Source organism: Oenanthe melanoleuca, chromosome 5 (assembly GCF_029582105.1).
Source record: "Oenanthe melanoleuca isolate GR-GAL-2019-014 chromosome 5, OMel1.0, whole genome shotgun sequence".
Taxonomy (NCBI): Eukaryota; Metazoa; Chordata; class Aves; order Passeriformes; family Muscicapidae; genus Oenanthe; species Oenanthe melanoleuca.
In genome coordinates, this window is record NC_079339.1 from 17,922,526 (window position 1) to 17,939,667 (window position 17,142).

General features: G+C 46.5%; 2 protein-coding genes across 3 annotated transcripts in view; one reads left to right on the forward strand and one right to left on the reverse strand.

Annotated features, from left to right (window-relative positions):
* Positions 1-12,088, reverse strand: part of LRRC56 (leucine rich repeat containing 56) — a 77,768-nt gene extending 65,680 nt beyond the window's left edge. Inside the window, exons 1-3 of the mRNA XM_056491978.1 lie at positions 11,492-12,088; positions 10,383-10,461; positions 8,729-8,930 (exon numbers count right to left, since the gene is read on the reverse strand). The gene's annotated coding sequence lies outside the window, so the exon portion shown is untranslated. The remainder of the gene's footprint in view (positions 1-8,728; positions 8,931-10,382; positions 10,462-11,491) is intronic.
* Positions 12,089-12,258: 170 nt separating this feature from the next.
* The window catches only part of HRAS (HRas proto-oncogene, GTPase), a 46,024-nt gene continuing 41,140 nt past the window's right edge, over positions 12,259-17,142 (forward strand). For both annotated transcript variants that reach the window (XM_056491981.1, XM_056491980.1), the window contains exon 1: positions 12,259-12,636. The gene's annotated coding sequence lies outside the window, so the exon portion shown is untranslated. The remainder of the gene's footprint in view (positions 12,637-17,142) is intronic.

The window sequence follows — 17,142 nt, forward strand, 5'->3', positions numbered from 1 at the left end:
CATGGCACATTGTCTTCCACAGGGGACTCCAGTCATGTTTGTAGGCCAGCTCTTTGGCCATGAAAACCTGCACTTTGTCACTGCTCTTTGGCCTGAATGCCTGCACTTTTGGCTAAGCACTCCATCTTCTTTTCTTGAAGCACCTTAGAAGAGACCCTGGGTTAACCCTTACATTGGTTGAACAGAAACTCCTAGTGCCTGAGCTGGGTGGTGGGCATATGGCTGAGCAAATCCCTGCAGAAGAAGACAGAAATTCACAGTGGGAATCCTCCCATGTCCACAAACTACTGTCATCTGTAGGAGCCAGGAGGCTCCTGTAGTACTGTGACTCCCCTTCATTCACTCCCTTCACAATCTGAGCAAAGACCTTTCATTCCTAGACTTCCCCACTGTTAGAAATGAAGATGGACTTTTGACAAAGTGAGAAATGAAGATGGACTTTTGACAAAGTGAAGTGTGTATCCCTCCAACAACTCCTGGCACATCACCACTGACAGAACCTGTCTTCCTTGGAATACACACAAGCTTCCCCTGTCCTGCCCTACAATGGTCACTTCCTATGCCATGCTGTGGATGTACCAACACAGGTCATTCCAAGTAATCTTGTGCCAAACACTGGCACCTGGCTAATATCTAAGTTATCAGTTGATTGCTCCCTGAAGTAGCAGATCAAGTTGCAAGTTGAGCTGGTGTTAAAAACACATTTCCTTCTTATTCTCCTTAAACCCCAGTGGGAACACAAGTGTCTAGGACACAACCGTATATTCATTGTTTACTGGTTAACTTCTGGTTTGTGGAAGCAGAATTTCCAGGCATAGATCACAATTTCCTTTTCTAGAGAATTGGGTGACTGGATGTATGCCTACAGATGTTCACAAAGGCCTCTTCTTTCTTCTTCAAGATACTTGCCTCACAACACAGGAGCAACACACACAGCCCTTGGCAACCTGGAGAGTGAAATACAGAGACCTGGGGCGTGGGGGTGAAGAGGAGGGAAACAAATAACCCCGCCATGGGTGTGATCTCAAATATATTGAAGTTAAAGGAAGTGATTTCAACATGCACCATCTACTTTGCAAAGAGCTGCCAAACTAACTCTAAGCTATTGTGCTTTCCAAAGCCTCCACAAAGACCATGCTTATAAACTGGTGTTGTGTTGATGACAACCATTGTGATAACTCCTGGCCAGTAATCATTAAAATTAAATCCTTGTTCCAGCAGCGTGCTTGGCTGCAGCAAGGGCTGTACATAGGTACAGGGACTAGGGCTAATGACAAAGCTCAACCTAGATGGAGAGAGAAAGGAGAGACAATAAATAAAATGCAGGAATTAGTTTGAAGAATATTTCCACCATGGTTCCGTAAATATCACAAGTAAGAAAAGAGAGTAGGAATTGTCTCCAATTTGGACATAGCAATACCTGAGTACCTTTCATCCAGCAAATTTGTAACACTGTTTATGAAGGAACTTTATATGATTTCTCCTGCTGCAGCAGGAAATGTTGCTTCAGCCCAACATTTTAAAATACCTCTGCCATGTGGAGATAAGCAGGTGACTCAGGACAAGCATGCAGACCTCAGCTTGGCCCTTGGATAGGTGCTGTCATATCACAGTACATTTGTGAAATCAACAGCCACAATATGCTTCCGGAAGAAAGCATGCCAGGCAGAGGGCAGATCTGCTTGCACAGTCAGTGCACCTGGCATTACAGCTATCCAGACCATCTATAGGTACCACCCATCCATGAACAGAGCAGCTCAAGGAGCTGGGACATCCCTCAGGATGGGCTCAGGATGGGACGTGCTGCTTGCTGCTGTACCAAAGCCAGCTGAATGACGCCTCAGAACAAGGTGCAATTTTTGTATCAACAATGGAATCATTACTGAATGTGTCTGCAGGCTTCAGACCAAATCCCTTTCTTGGAACAATGCAAAGGGAGTTAAAGGGGTATTTTTTGTTGAGCCTAAGCTGAGGTCCCCTGCTCCAGACTGCAGCACACAGACAGTGGTAAGTGCGTGCGGACAGACAGGACTTTGCTCTCTAAACCAGGCTGGCTCCTTGCCCAAGCTTCAAATGCAGCCTGTGAGGATTTGACTCCAGACAATTTGATGGATACTGTGTGGGTGCTGGAGGCAAGAGAAGCCAAGAAAATGAAATATCTGTCTGTCAGTTGCTCTGTTTCCTGAGATATTTAATACAAATCCTTCACTTCTGTAAATGCACTCTGCATGCCTCTGTAGGTAGGGTGCGGCTCTAAGTGTGATACTATGAGAAAAGCGGGCAATACATAAACCAAAACTGGAGAGCGTTTCATCTACAGGCAGCATTCCTTACACGTGGTAATAACATCCACGTGATAAATTCATTTATTTCTGCAAACGGGTCATAAATTACACGTCAGCACAGTAATCTCCATTTATCCCATCCTTTGACCTCCACTGCAATATGCCTATTGAGTCTTTTCTACCTGCACTCATTTTAACTTTATCAAGTGCCTTAAGCCCTCTGAATTTTGATCATCAATTGCCAACAACTGCAGTGATTAAACTGAAGCCTGAACCATCTCCATTGCTAAAAACTCACGCCTTGCATTTTCTGCAAATCCCATTTCAACAGCATTCCTCTCCTCCCTTGTCTGGGTCTGACAGAAAAAAAATATGCAGGACCATTTCCCAGGGTTAATTTTTAATAGTATCCTCACTGCTGCAGCAGATGAAGTCGTTTATTATCCAGCAGGCAGCATGCTAACATGCTAGGCAATGGCAAATGCTGAAAGAGGTGACTCAGGCATAAGCAATCAGGCAGAGTTGTGCATTCCCACCTGCCGGATGGCTCAGCACAAAGAGCCGAGCACGGTGTTTTAGTTTAGCCTACACTTGCAGCTTCATCCGAGGGACACCTGGATTCCAGCCGTGCAGCCAGTGAGGCTTTTGTGCTTCACAGTCACGTGCAAAGCATGTACATAAACAGAGGCCAGCCCTCCCTCTGCACTCTTTTCCTCTAAGAAAAGCGGTCATCCCTGCTGCAGGAACGTGTCAGCCCAGGCAGTTTGGCCCTAAATAACACTTTGTGATCTCAGGCAGACTGGAGCCCAGCCTACCCACCTGTAAAACAGGTTTAATGGTAGTTGGCTTTTTTATAGAAAAGCTGGGAGGATTACTTCATGTCTGAGATCTCTAGATGAGAATTGCTTAGTGGAAGAGAGCAGTTAAAAGAACAGCTCAAAATTAGGACCAGAGCAGGCTGGCAGCCCAGTGAGCAGGTAGAAATTACTACAGAAGCTGCACTTGTCTCATTACCCAAGAGCCTCAGAAAGTCTGGGATGCAGATGATTCACTAACCAGAAAGTGCTTTTGAATTACTTATTAGGTAGGATTCATGTTGCTTTTACTGCTCTGGGATGCACAAGGTTGGGCTGCAGAATCCCTTTTGCCATCTCCTCAGAGTGAAATGTGGTGGTAATGTAGGGTTCACTCACCCATGTATCTATCACAGTTGTATTTTTGCCTCCACAGAGTAGACCAAAGGCCACTGAAGAAGTACATGAATATTCCCGGTATCTGCAGTAGGCTTTGGATCAAACCTCAGCAAGCCAACAAGAACGTGCAGCTAAACATGCTACAACAAGTTCACTGGCGTGTGCTGATCTGCAGGAGAGCCAGTCTGAGTGTGCTTCTGAAAACCAGGAAGATCTTGACTAAGGAGGCAGCAGCTTCCTGCTTAGTGCTCACTGGAGCACACCAGTGCTGCTTAAATGGGGAAACAGAACCCCAGCTCTGAAATCAGCTCTAAACCCATTCCCTCCCCTTTTCACTGTCCCAGAGAAGCCAGAGGGAGCGTATTGTTTTACTCTTAATTCACTTTGTGATCACGTAAGTTCCCCAAATCCCACTGCCAGTAAGCTCCAGTGATTAAACAGCTCACTGAAGGGAAAATACAGCTAATACCTTCTACCCCCATCAAAGCATATTGCTAATGAGAACTGGGAAATCACTCAGCATTAATACAACATCTGTAGATTAACACAAGCTATGATAGTCACTGGCTGAAATTCCATCAATCACTAGGATTCATGTAACATTTGTGATTAGTGTTTTTGTACGTTAACCTCAGTATTTCCCCAACTGAAGGCTGCTGACTGAAAGTGGGAAACATAAAGTCATGAGTCTGAAACCAGAGAAGAAATTTGCAATATGTTGCTTCGGGCATCTCAGCTTAGGAATCTTGCAGGAGGTCTGATTTCTGAAATGTTTAGTGTTGGCTCCCTGAAAGCCCTTAGAGAGTATCTGGGTGATTTGCACACACACACAAATACACACACACACACACACAGACACACCAATGCCGAGCTCTGTCTGAAAACATCTGCCTGAAAAGTTATCTAGAAACATGCAATGGACCTGCCTCAGACCTGAAGGATGCAAGTGACTGCAGGTCCTGTTCTGCTTTTCACCTTCCCTGATGGAGAAGCAGCAGAAGAAAGGGGATGACCAAACTATAGACAAAACCGCCAAGTTGCTGTGGTCTTTATGGCTTCAGTGTGGGAAAGTTCTGTAATAAGGAAAGGGGTAACTGCCAGCAAGAAGACAATCTGTATGAAATAGGTGTAGATATACCCTGGAGAGATCAGCTGTGTCCTGTCTCTAACTGAAGGGATGATTTCTAGCCCTGTGCTGCTCTTGAAGCCATTTGTATGGGAGGACTGTGCTCTCACCTTTACTAGGGATCTCTTAGGACACCCTAACCAGGATAGTGACACAAGAGCAGAGCCTAACTGCCAAGGAAACCTTCCAATATGTAACCTGGATCTCACTTGATGTGGGAATACTGCTACCACCATAAACTCCCAGGGAGCTCTATAACTCAGGATCTTTAGCTCTGACAATGAACAGCTGCACCGAAGGACAGAGTCTACCTTTGCTATAAATAACGTCAAGGCTGAGGTCACCCATGGACTTAGTTACTGCAGCAGCATGTATTTGAGGTAATCACAGAAAGGGATGAAGGGGGAGCTGGAAACACTGCACAAGAGCATCAGGAAGAGGCTGCCACAGAGGAAAACAGCTGCCTGTAACAGAAAGGGACCAGATAAGCAAACTTTACTAAGGAATAGAGCAGACACTGGAGAGCCAAGTGCACTAAGAAGCAGAGAGATGCTGAGAAGGCTGGATTCTATCCTCCTCTCCAGTCTACAGGGTGATTTATTTCTTTTTTTTTTCCAGCTTTACTTGCTTGCATAGATAGGAACCAAGGCTCAGGACATCTTCTTACAGTAGAAGGAAAACCAGAATTTAGTGAGGGGCATAACAGAAGAGAAGAAAAGGCTTAGGAGCTCGAGCATAATGATGAGAAGGAGGGCTGCATGGCAGGGTTAGGGACAATGTGTGGCCAGTATATTAAAAAACAGTCAAAGGAAAAAAACCCAGTAGTTTAACTGGATCAACAAAAATGTCTTTAATTCTATCTAGTTCTACCATGTGTGCATGCCTGAATCATGCTGTGCAAAGCTGCTTTGAAATTTCTGCAAGAAAGAGATGTAGTTAGCAATTGTTCTTTGGTACTGAGGGGAAGAAAATCAGCATTAGCTGATGAAGAAGACTATTTTAAAAAGGATACCAACAGTAACAGTGTCTTCTCCAGGAGAACATGTGGGATGGACTGAGATTTCAGTACAAACTCATCTGGTACAGAGAGGCCTTGAACTACACAGATAAATCTGTTGCACATCAGTGAATGCAGAAATGATATAGAGCACAAGACATCCCTTAGCAACTCATCCTGCTTCCACTCTGGAAATCTGGCTCCTGCCAGCAAAAGTGACAGATGACCCAGAGCATGGTAAGTGATCCAAACTGTTGCATAAAAAACCCTGGTAGCGTATCAGTTGCAAAAGGTTCGAATTTTTCCGTAGAGTTTGAAACAGAAAATCACATGGGGACTAAATATCACAAGGTCTACTTAACAAAAATTAGGGCTTCCAGCTTCCAAAGACCTGAGTTATTGCTATATGAAGATGAAGGCAAAAGCCCTCTCTCAGTGGACAGTGATCTGAAGATCAGGCTCCAAGGGAATGATTGACATTCTATTCAGGCTGTCAGCTAACAAAAGCTCCTGTACATATGCCAGTGAGCCACTGCCAGGAAAATCAGCATGGCTCCCAACTTGCAGATTTCTGCATTACCAGGCCTCCTACCATTGTTGACCCTTGCTGATCTATGCTGGTAGGCTCAGCAGAGGGTGGAAAGAGACACAGGACCTCACCAACCCTGGCAACTTCTGATGAGGTGGGGGCATTTCATGAAAGAATCAGTGTCATTTCTAAGTAACTCAGGCTCCAGATTCACCGCATGATCAGCTACAACTCCCTAGAAAAAGCACAAATAGCCAGAAAGAGCATTTGTTGGGGGCTGTAGCAAACACCCACAGGAACAAATGGGACACTGCAGAGGTCAGTGTGCTTCAGATCAGACTGAAACTAGCAGGCAATTGTAGAAAGCCACACTGTTTGTAAATACCCAGAGATCAAACCTGTATCTCATCTCCCCCTGCTTACACCACACAGCAAAATCTGAAGTCCAAGATCCCATCATCCACTCAGGGCAGAGCCTCATATTACCAACAATTGCATACCACATCTAGGGAGATGTGATAGTTGTTCATTCCCACAGTCTCTCTACAAGGAAGCTGACTGGGAAATGACCAGTTTTTGGATTATGTCTTTTATGTGCATGTCTGTGTGTATGTGTTTATGTGTGTGTGTGTGTGTGTGTTTTGTTGTGTGTGTGTGTGTGTGTGTGTGTGTGTGTGTGTGTTTGGGTTGCAGAGTTTCTAATAGCAAAAAAAAGAAATTAGCAGCTGTCTATATTTTTAAACTATGGAACATGAATCTCTTTCCATTTCCAAGCTTTGATTACAAAGCCTTTCATTTCTGTGATTACAAAGCCTTTCATTTCTGTGATTCCAGAGCATCATCTCTGCAAGTTTCTATTCTCAGTTCAAAATTGACCAAATCCAACTGTTAGCAAAATTTATTTCAGTCAACAGAAATCTTTTCTCTCTCTAGTTTTGGTGGAGCTTGGACCAGGCACCTAGCAAGATGCTGCCTTGCTTATTTCAAAAGAGAAAATCCATCATCAGAAAGATCTTGTCCTGGATCAGAAAACCCTCCAGAAGTAACAACTTTGCTCTGTCCACCAAGAATCTTCTGCAACATTTCAAGTGGTTGAAAGAAGTTTGAGCACACTTAGTTAGCAGAACTTAAACCACTGTTCATGCCATTATTTTGGGGATTAAAAACAAAGTGGTCCCATTCACTCCTTGGGTCACCTGAATGATGATATCATGTCTTTGGAGGTGATATATAGAGGAAGATTTTGTTGATTTATTGAGGATTGGTTGATTGATTAATTAATTCAGTGTTTTCTTTTGTTAATTGATTATTCCAGGAGATCTTTCCAATTCAGTGTCAGTCTTAAAAACCCTTTGTAGCCAGGACTAACTGGTCTTTTTTTCAGCAGTTGGGCTGCTGCTTCAAGTATTAGGTATCTCCAAGATTCCCAGGCCCTTGAGATGACAGTACACACTTGGGGCATTTAACACTTGTGATGTCTCTTGTGGCTGTATCTCTCTTGGTGCAACCTGCAGTAAGCATAAGCTTGCTGACTTTTCCCAGTCTCCAGGAGACTCTGTTAAATTATAGTGTTGAACAGTGTTAGCATGGTTCCTTTGAGATGACTTTTATTTATCTCATGGTTTCTTTGTGTTGCAGGAGACTCAGATTTTTCCCAAGTCTTTTTATAGTCAGTCACTCACAGTATAATTCATTGTCAAGAGTGAACTCTAGCTTTGCATCTCACATAGATTTATCTGATACATTAAGAGTTTCTTTTCAAAAGCTTCTTTCCAAGTCATGCTATTGTCAGGGTTTGTAATCTAGCAGTATTTTCTCTACAACCTCACTAGGAAGCTAGACAAGAATTGCCCATGACTCATGAGAATTTTACCTGTGAATTCAGCTAGGCCCCAGGCAGCTCAGAAAGCTGACCACTGTTTCTCAAGCATTAGCACCAGTGCATGAACAGCATAAATTTTAACTGGGAGAGAATGTTTTTAAAATAGAAGGGGGAGCATATACTTCAGTCCATCACACAGAAGAGCTGTGTTACTTGTGATTCAAATCAGTAGTCAAGGGATTAAGAAACTTTCAGGTTTTACTTCACTTTTCAAATCTGTCCCTTTCCAGCTCAAGAGCAAAACAGCCTAGACCTACCCCAGATCTGTAAATGAGCCTATGCTCAGCACAGGGTAGTTCTACTGGCCTCTGTGCACAAACAGCAGTTTTCAAAATTGTCCTCCTCTAAGCTAACAAAACTCAGTTTTTATTTCCTCCCAAAGTGGAAACTATGAGGGTTTCCCCTCTCTGTCCTCAACTGATTCCCTTTGCCATTTCTAAACCCACACACTAACTCAAGCAAGCTGAGGACAATGACTCTGTCCTTCCCAGAAGCAACCTGAAAGAGAATGAATTTAAATACAGACTTTGCAAGCCTATTCCATCCTTTGTCCCAGGTAAATCCAAAATACTTACAGATCTGCAGACTTACCTCACTTAAAAAAAAAAAAAAAAAAAAAAAAAAAAAAAAAAAAAAAAAAAAAAAAAGACAGTAAAATAATGGAGACTGTCAGAGAATGCAAGCCAAATTAATTTCAGAATTGGTTCATCCCTTACTGGCATCTTCAGTTGCATCAGCTTGCTGAGGAAATGGATTTGTCTTTGTGTTTCTGAGAATCCAGCCTTGTTTCAATTCTTCTGAACACTTCCTTCTTTCCTTCTGACTGCACTTCAGCTTTGATCCAAATATCAGATAGGCCCACAAGGCAGATGACTTGCATTGAATCGAACACAAACTTCTACTGACAGGTTCTGCTACCTAGATGATGCATGACACACAAGTGAACAAAACTGATAAAGTCTCAGCTTCTTTCCCTGTTACAGTAACAATGCACTTTGTAATGATATTTTTTTTCCTGTTCCATAAGCTGGTTGCCATGGCAAGTTACTTGTGTTACTCTGTCAGATACTACAAGGAAACAATTTGCTTTCCCTAGAAAGATAAAATTTTGTAAAAGTTGGTTGCTTATCAGTTTGCTTTCTACCATGACACTATTCATCCTCTAAGCTCATGGAGAGATGAGCAAGAAAACATCCCAATATGAGAAAAGGACTTGCAGGTTTCTTGAGTCTAGTGTATCTGCAGGAGGACTAAATTTAAAAATCATGAAGAATATGGTGCAATGGGGAAGCAAAACTCACAGAGATCTCTGCTTTTCACAGAATGCTCTCAGAGACATTGTTAAAGGGAGCAGAGTGACAGAACCTTCCTTGCAAACACTTTCCAAGAAAGTTTTGGTTACATAGAAAAAGTGTGCATCCAGGAAAATGGACTAGGGTGAGCTCAAAAGCCATGAAAAGAACCAGAAAACAATCCGCATGATTAAAAGTCAGGTGAACTTGTAGATATGGTGACAACAGGAGACCCAGAACAACAATAGCATCTGACACTGCTAATCTACTCTCCATGTCTGCTGAGAGCTGATAAACCCTCCAGTATATCAAAAAGAAGTATGTATCCTTGTGGAGCTAAAAAGCTACTGTTACCTACTTTGCTGATGATTTTGATTTGTTTAATTACTCTTATAATTCCCCTCTTACAGAAGTTAAAAAGGGAGTAAAAATATCAAGGAGTCGGTTTTGGGTCACAGCACCTACAAAACTCAGTACTGTAACTTTGCAGACTGAATTTAGAGTGTTAGTACAAAAAGCCATGACAGGATAAGCATGTCTGTGAGTTAGGGCCTTCCAACAGCAAGCTACATAGAGTTTGGTGAAAACAATCATGAAAAATCAAAGGTATGGGAATTGGAGGTATTTCAACTCCACTGCATTTTGGTTTTGGATTTTTACTATAGCAGTAAGGACCTAATATACTCTCACTCTCATTTTTATTGCTCTGTATGCCAGTGGACCCAGTATTTGACTAGCCTTCCTTTCCTGTCAAGCAAAGCTTACAACAGTTAGAGCACTGCAAGCCAGACATTTTCCAAGAATAAAACTCAACCTTAGAGAAAGGAAAGAATAATCTGCTCAGGAAGGACAATTTTTTACAAACAGAATGGGCTATGACCTCACAAAGTTTAAATCTGTGAACTGACAAAAGCAATGGAGTTACTTTGCTTTGCCACAGTTGAGCATCTGGTCCTAGTATTTTGCTTTTTTATCAAGAAGTAGAAGGGGAAAGAAGACAATTTTAAGCTATTATCACTCTCTGTGTCTTTGCAAGTCTGTGCCATCACCCCTCTGAGACTGTGTGGTTATGACTCACCAATAGGTGATTCCATCTCTGTCTTCCAGCAGTCTGCAAACAAACAGTCCTCAGGTATCTTATGTGATGTGATCTGGCACTGAAGAATGAGCAAGACAGAGGCAGTTTCAGTCTCCTCTTGTGGTGTTTCTTGGTTCTCGTAGGTCACTGAGAAGCCCAAGAAGCATGAAGCTGAGGTTCCCCCATAGCTGTGCCTATTTTACTACCTATTTGGTGCTTCTTTCCTGACAAGTTCTTCTGGGCCACCTAGGTACCAAAAAACACAAGCCTTTTTTCAGGGTGCTTGGAAAAGGAAGATTCCTGCATGCTCCAGTAGCCTGCCTGCTCGTTAGAAACGGCTAAAACAAGACGAGACAGGTAGCCCGGAGAGGCGGTGCGCGGTGCGTGCGTGTGTCTGCCTGTGGAGAAACCCATCACCTTTGTGCGCGCTGCTGCTCTGCCCTCGGCGCGCTCGGCAGAGATGCTGGCTCCCCGCGAGCTGCGGCCCTCGCTCCTGCGGAGAACCGAGAGCTCGCTCAGAGTCAGGAGGGCTTGTTAGAAGCAAGGGAAGAGTTTCGAGGTAGGTTAAAGCTTCAGCCTTTTTGTTCGGACCTGTCTGTTTGCGTGCTGGTTTTTGGAAAAGTGCTCCGGCAGGTTTGTTTGTGCTGGTGCAACACGTTTGTGAGACCTGGGAAAACCTGCACAACTCTCTCAACGGGTATCCTTAGAACATGTTTAATCTGTTCTTGCTACAAGCTTTCTTTTTATTATGTGTCAAGCATAGTATCTAGAACAATGGTTTTTAGATCGATTTTCAGATTAGTAGATACTTTTCTAATGGAAACAAACTGTGAAAGTGTGCTTGAAACATATGTCGGAGAGAACAGTGCTTTTCCAGTACCAGAATCACGTACTTTATTCGACATCATATTCTGCATCAAAGCTTGATTATTTCTGCAAGCTGCTGGATAATACAGTGACTATGCAATCCACTACGTAGTTTTCAAACAGTAATAGGGGAATCACAGTGCCCAAGAGTAGAAAATGTCTGGTGTATTGTGACAGAATAGGAGGCACTGCATTGACAGACCCGATGTCAGGACATGAAGCTTGAATCCATCAATACTTACCAGCTCTGCTTCAGCGGTGCTGCTTGTGGGACCCAAATAGGATCAGACAAGAGCCTTTCGACACGCTTGGACTTTCATCTGAAATTGCAGTAATTCTACTCAGACAGTGCATATCTCTGCCGCTGAGCCTAACTGAACCCCATCTGCCTTATACAGAGTCAATTCAGGTGTCTTTTCTTTTGTGGCCTTAATTGCACTTGAATAATTTGGAGTCATCTATTTTTCTAGGCGTTTTCAGGGGCCAAATAGATACACCCTGTGAGCCGAGTTTAGCGCACCGCGCTATCAGGCAGGACCGTGACTGGCAATCAAGGCTGCATTCCAGGGGTCTCTGGTCCTCCTTCCCAGAACGGCTCCCCGGGGCGCCGACAAAGGCAGCGCAGCCCCGGGCAGTCCCGCGGGGAAGGGCGGGCTGCGGAGCGGCGGCCGCCAGGCCTTCCCCTGCCCTGGGCTGCGGGGCGCTGCTGCGGAGCGGCCGCCGCGGGCCGGGAGAAGCACACGGGTCCCCGAGAGGAAAGGGCGCGATGGCGGCGGCCCCCGGGCCGCGGGGAGCGGAGGCGGCAGGGGTCACCCGCCGGGGCGAGGCAGCGCCCGGCCCGGCCCGGCCCGGCCCCCCCGCGCCGCCGCCGCCGCCGCCCCAGGGACCGCCCCGCGGTCGGGCGGGCGGGCGGCGCGGTGACTGACGGGCGGCGCGCCCACCCGGAGGGCGGAGGCGGCGGGGGCCGCCAATCGGGGGCGGCGGGCGGCGCGGAGCGGCGGGAGGGCGGGGCGCGGGCTGGGCGTGTGCCGCGGCCGCCGGCGGGGCGCGCTCCCGCTCCGCTCCCGCTCTCCCCGCACGCACATTGTCCGGGCGCGGCGGCGGCACAGCGCCCCGGCGCCCCGTGCCAATGCGGGGCGGGCGCGGCACGCCGGGGGCGCCTCCACCACCGCGGTGGAAACTTCCCCTCGCCGCCGGGCCGACGCGCGGCTGAAGCCCCCGGCGGGGAGGAGCGGAGCGGGGTTTCGCCCGCCTGGGGGGGCGCCTCGTCTAGTTTGGTTTTTTCCTACGTTGGAAGGGCAGAAGCGAATAATACTATTACCCGGCTTTAAACTTCCGCGCCCCGCTCTCCAGGACGCGCATCCCGCCCGGCGGGGCGGACGAGCCGGTGAGTGACCGCCGGGAGCGGGCTGGCGCTGGGTCGCGGTGGGTGGGACGCGCCGTCGCGCAGGGGCAGCGCCCACCGGCTCGGCGGGGACGGGGCGGCAGCGCCGGCGCCACCTGTTAGCGGGGCTGTTCCCCCCTCCGCCAAGTTCGTACCCCCGCCGTGCCCGGGGCGGCGGTGAAAGGGACGGACCCTCGGCCCGGTGGGCGGCGGCGGGGCGTTGGGGGCGGTGGCGGCCACCCACCTGCTCGCCTGGCCGCGCCATGACTCTGCTGCCTGGGCGCTGCCTGCCCACCCGAGCCCCGGCAGGCCGCCGGGGTGGGGGTGTGACGGGTACCCTCTCTGCCCTCCATCCCCTGCCCTCCTTCTGCGCTCGCTGTGCACTCCTCCTGTCCTCCTCCTCCCAAGCTGCAGCCCTTTTTCCTTCCCCCCGCCTTGCTGTCCCGCTCCCCTCCATATCCCTTAGCTGCAGCCGTGTTCACCTCCTCTTCCTCGCACCCCCAGTTTGCCGCCCACTGCACCCGTCTTCCCCCATCCCCGTGCATGCCTCACACTACTCGTGTGATGCAAAGAGGGAGCACCAGGCTCTCAACTCATTGCCAAAGCAGGTACCTGCTGGGCGCTGGCACCCCCCAGGGCAGAGCAGCTCCATGGCGGTGCCAGGCGTCGCCAGGCGCGGAGGGGGCAGGCAGGTGGCGGAGGCGCAGGTATTTGTGTGCATCTGTGAGCAAGTGAGCGAGGTCCGCCGTTCTGCGAGCATGCGGTTCTGCGGAGCTGGTGACACCTCCCTCGCTCGTAGGGACGCTCGCCGCCGGGGCTCTGCGGCGTGCCGAGGCTGCCTGCGCCCTGCTGCCCTGCGAAGGGGGCCGCGGCTGCAGCGACTTCGCCCCAACTGAAGGCGCATCTGATGGCTCGCTTGGCCCACAGAGGTCCTGACTGGGGATGTGTTTTAAATTGCCTCGAGCAGTGGAGCGTACCTGGAGACAAAAGAGGCTATGAGAAGTCAGAGTGGACTGGCGAACTCTGGAGCTGCTGGAGAAATGCTTAGGACACCTGGAAACAGGACTGTGCAGCAGGAATGGCTTGTTAAGCCATTGCATGGCAAGTCAAGCCACTGATTATTTCAGTGTCCTGAGTTGGATGGTCATATCTCTTGTAGCCTGTGATGTGCAAGTTGCTCCTGGGTAGGTCTTTGAAATACAGAAAGGGTAGGAACTCCTGGTGAGGCTGTATAATGATGTATTTGAGTCTGGTTGGCATGGGTAGGATGTGCAGCTTGGAGCAGGAACTGGATTTGAATGGAGGAAAGCACATGAGGTTTGGTGTGGGCTCAGCTGAAGAGTTGCTGTAGTCAGAATTGCTGATGTGTTTATCCTTCACAGCTCTGAAGTATTTTAATTCTACAGCTGGTGATTTGTGTGATTTTCCCAAGTGTTTTTAAGATGGCCATGACTGAATCCATGTGCATTCCCCCTCTGTGTGTCTGGTCCTTTCCTTCTCCTTGTAAAACGTTTTTCCTGTGTGATTAATAATGTGCCAACTGCTTCGTTTCAGCACTGGGGAAGCTGATGCTGATTGATTTCCCTGTTCAGTCTTCTCAGTGGGTCTGGAAGCTGATGGGTGTTATCACTGCAGAAAAGTCTGCTTTTGGGTGGGAGCTGTCAGCATGTCTTTTTTTTATCTCAGCGAACCTCTTACTTCTTTTAATTAAAAGGAGATGAAGTATGCGTGGTAATACCCTTCATGTTTACATAAAAATGATCTTGTAATGAGCAATAATTATCTCAGTTTGGGATATTGCTGAGATATTTTAACAGGACTTATGACCTGAGGGACACTTTTCCGGCCCCAGGGAGTTGTCCTTGTTGTGGTTCTCTCCTTTGGCGAGTTTGATTCTTGGCTGCTGCCAGTGGTAAAGGTAGAACAGCAGTGGGAGTAGCCTCGTGTTCCTGTGATGTCGGCCTAGAAAGCCATGGCCACAGCTTCCTTATTGAGCTTGGTTCTGCTTCCCAGGGCTCCCTGGCAGCCCTGCCACCACGTGTGTGGAGATGCTTTGCCTTTGATGGCTTTCACCCCATGGTCTGAGGATTCTCAAGGGGACCTTGCTATTGTCTTGGGAGATGGGGGATAAAAACAGGCTGAAAAACTGCCAACCGTCCTTTTTTTTTTTTTTTTTTTTTTTTTTCCCCCTGGTTCTCCCAAGGAGGTTTGGAGAAGGCTGCTGATAATGTGGGAAACTTTTCCCTGTGAGAGTAGAGATCCTGAGGTATCCTTGTCCATCTTTCATCTGACTTCCCTTCCCTTTAAGAGGAGCAAAGCTCTGTTCAAAAATAAACATTTGCTTCCAGGCTGAATATGGCTCCCACTGCCTTCCCTCCTGCTGTCAGTGCACCTCAAATTTTCTTTTCTATTAGGCTGTCCTTGGAGCTCACCAGGTTTTCTTGGGGTGAAAAACCTTTATGGAGTAGAAAAGTTGCATATTGGGAAAACATTCAACAAAATAAAATCGAGACAAAAAATACTGCCTATAGAGAGTACCCTTGTGGGAGGGTGGTGATTCTCTTCTGTCTCTCAAGATGAGTTATACAGTATACTGCATTTTTGTCAGTCTAGGAAAAGCAAAATGGTTGTGCTTCAAGTAGTCTTTAATTGTAATTTACTTCCAGCTTTCTATTTTAACATTTTTGAACTGTAAACTTAGAACCAGAGCTTATTAATCAGTAGATAAAAATGTTGAATGTATTTGAATTTTACTTGTATTAATCTAATAATATATTTATGACATGATACTGGATCAGCTCTATACCTGGCTGAAGACCACAAAAGAGTGTTAATCAAACAAATTATTTGACAAATACGGATGAGATTAAATAAATGATCTATTTGCCAACTACTGTACAACTGATCTGCTGTGGCATGTTCCTCATTTTCTTATCTTTCCCTTCCAGTTTTCATTCCATCTTTGCATGGTTTATCTTTTCCTGAACTTTCCTGGGTATCTGTTTCATTTATCTCTTTTGTGTCATGGTTTTCCTTCCATTCTTCTGCCTCTTTCTTGAGGAAGAGGTACCCTTTCCATGCTTTTTGAGTCTAAATTAGGCTTTTTTCCTCTTTTCCTCTACCTTCCTGGTGGAGTTTTTTATCAAGCATTTCATAGACAGCTCAACTAAATCTGGTATGTATTTAAACCGATAAAAATGTAAGACTGTACCCAGACTGTATGTATGAAGATGTTTGCTTGGTGGTAATGCTTCTCTCCTCCCATTGTTTTCTGGCTGTTGCAGGAAGGGTATTCCTGCAGTTCTGGAGGTTTTCCCCACATCTCGTTTTTGCTTGTGTTCTCCTTATGCCTCTTTCAAAAGCAAATTTGACTTTGTACCTTAAGAAGGCAACCAGGATCAAATGGCAGCCCTTGTGTTGTTCCCTGGTTGTGTATCTGCATGCAACCTGCTTCCATCTGCTGTCTGACCAAACTCAGTGTTCCTGCCAGGCAGTTTTGCTTTCCTCCTGGCATCATCCTTCCTCCCCACTGGGTTTACAGCCAGGAGGTGCCTTTCAGTAGGGCAAAAGGAATGAGTGCTCTGGACATTTTCTGGTTTACCTATTACTTGCAGAGTCTGTATGAAATTCAGGTTGATGAGGGTAGGTGGTAAGGAGTGAACAGGTCATTGTGCAGGTTATAGTGCATGACCGAGCAGTTACAATATTTAACTTTAATCTAGTATTCAAAAATGAAAGTCTCTTTAAAAATGATGTTTCTGTTATAAAGAAGACTTGGTTTGTTTTGGGGTTTGATTTTGGTTTTTGTTTGTTTTTTTTTACCCTGGATGAAATCTAGGGGTGGGGAGGATAATTCAGAAACAATGAAAGCAATAGAAAACCTTGTCTTTCAGGGGAGGAGATTTGCTCTGCCTTGGCAATAAAGCTCAGGCAGTCCAGAGGGGTGTGATGGGAGTGCTCAGAGTGCGTGATTCGCCTCCGCTGATGGTTGCAGTGATGTTGCAGCAGTGCATGAGCTAAGCTGTGTATGTCATAGCTGTCTGCTTGAAGTACTGGGAGTTGTGCCACGATGCCCCCTTGTACCCTGAAGGAGAGGTCTGTGCTGAACTGAAGTGAGCAGTTCCACCTCTCCTCTGGCTTCTGAGGGGGTTTGGGTAACACGCGGGTGCACTGATACAGCGAGCAATCCAGGCGGCACGTTGTTGCAAAGCAGAATTGACTGGGGAGGATGGAGCCAAGAGGAATATTCTTTTGCAGTTAATTATTTACTGCAGGGAGAGAGAGAAGCTGATGATGTTTGGTTTATAATTACAGATATCCAGAGGTAAATACTTCAGGATGATCTGGTTTATTCTGTGCGTTGCTACCTATTTCTCTATAATGTGGGACCAAGCACTGTTTAATAACCAGCTCAGTAAAACCAAAACCTCGTTATCAACTTCTCACCAGTGGGATATGGTTCTATAGCTTCCTGTATGTGGTGTTAACTGACCTGAATGCCTGCAGAGG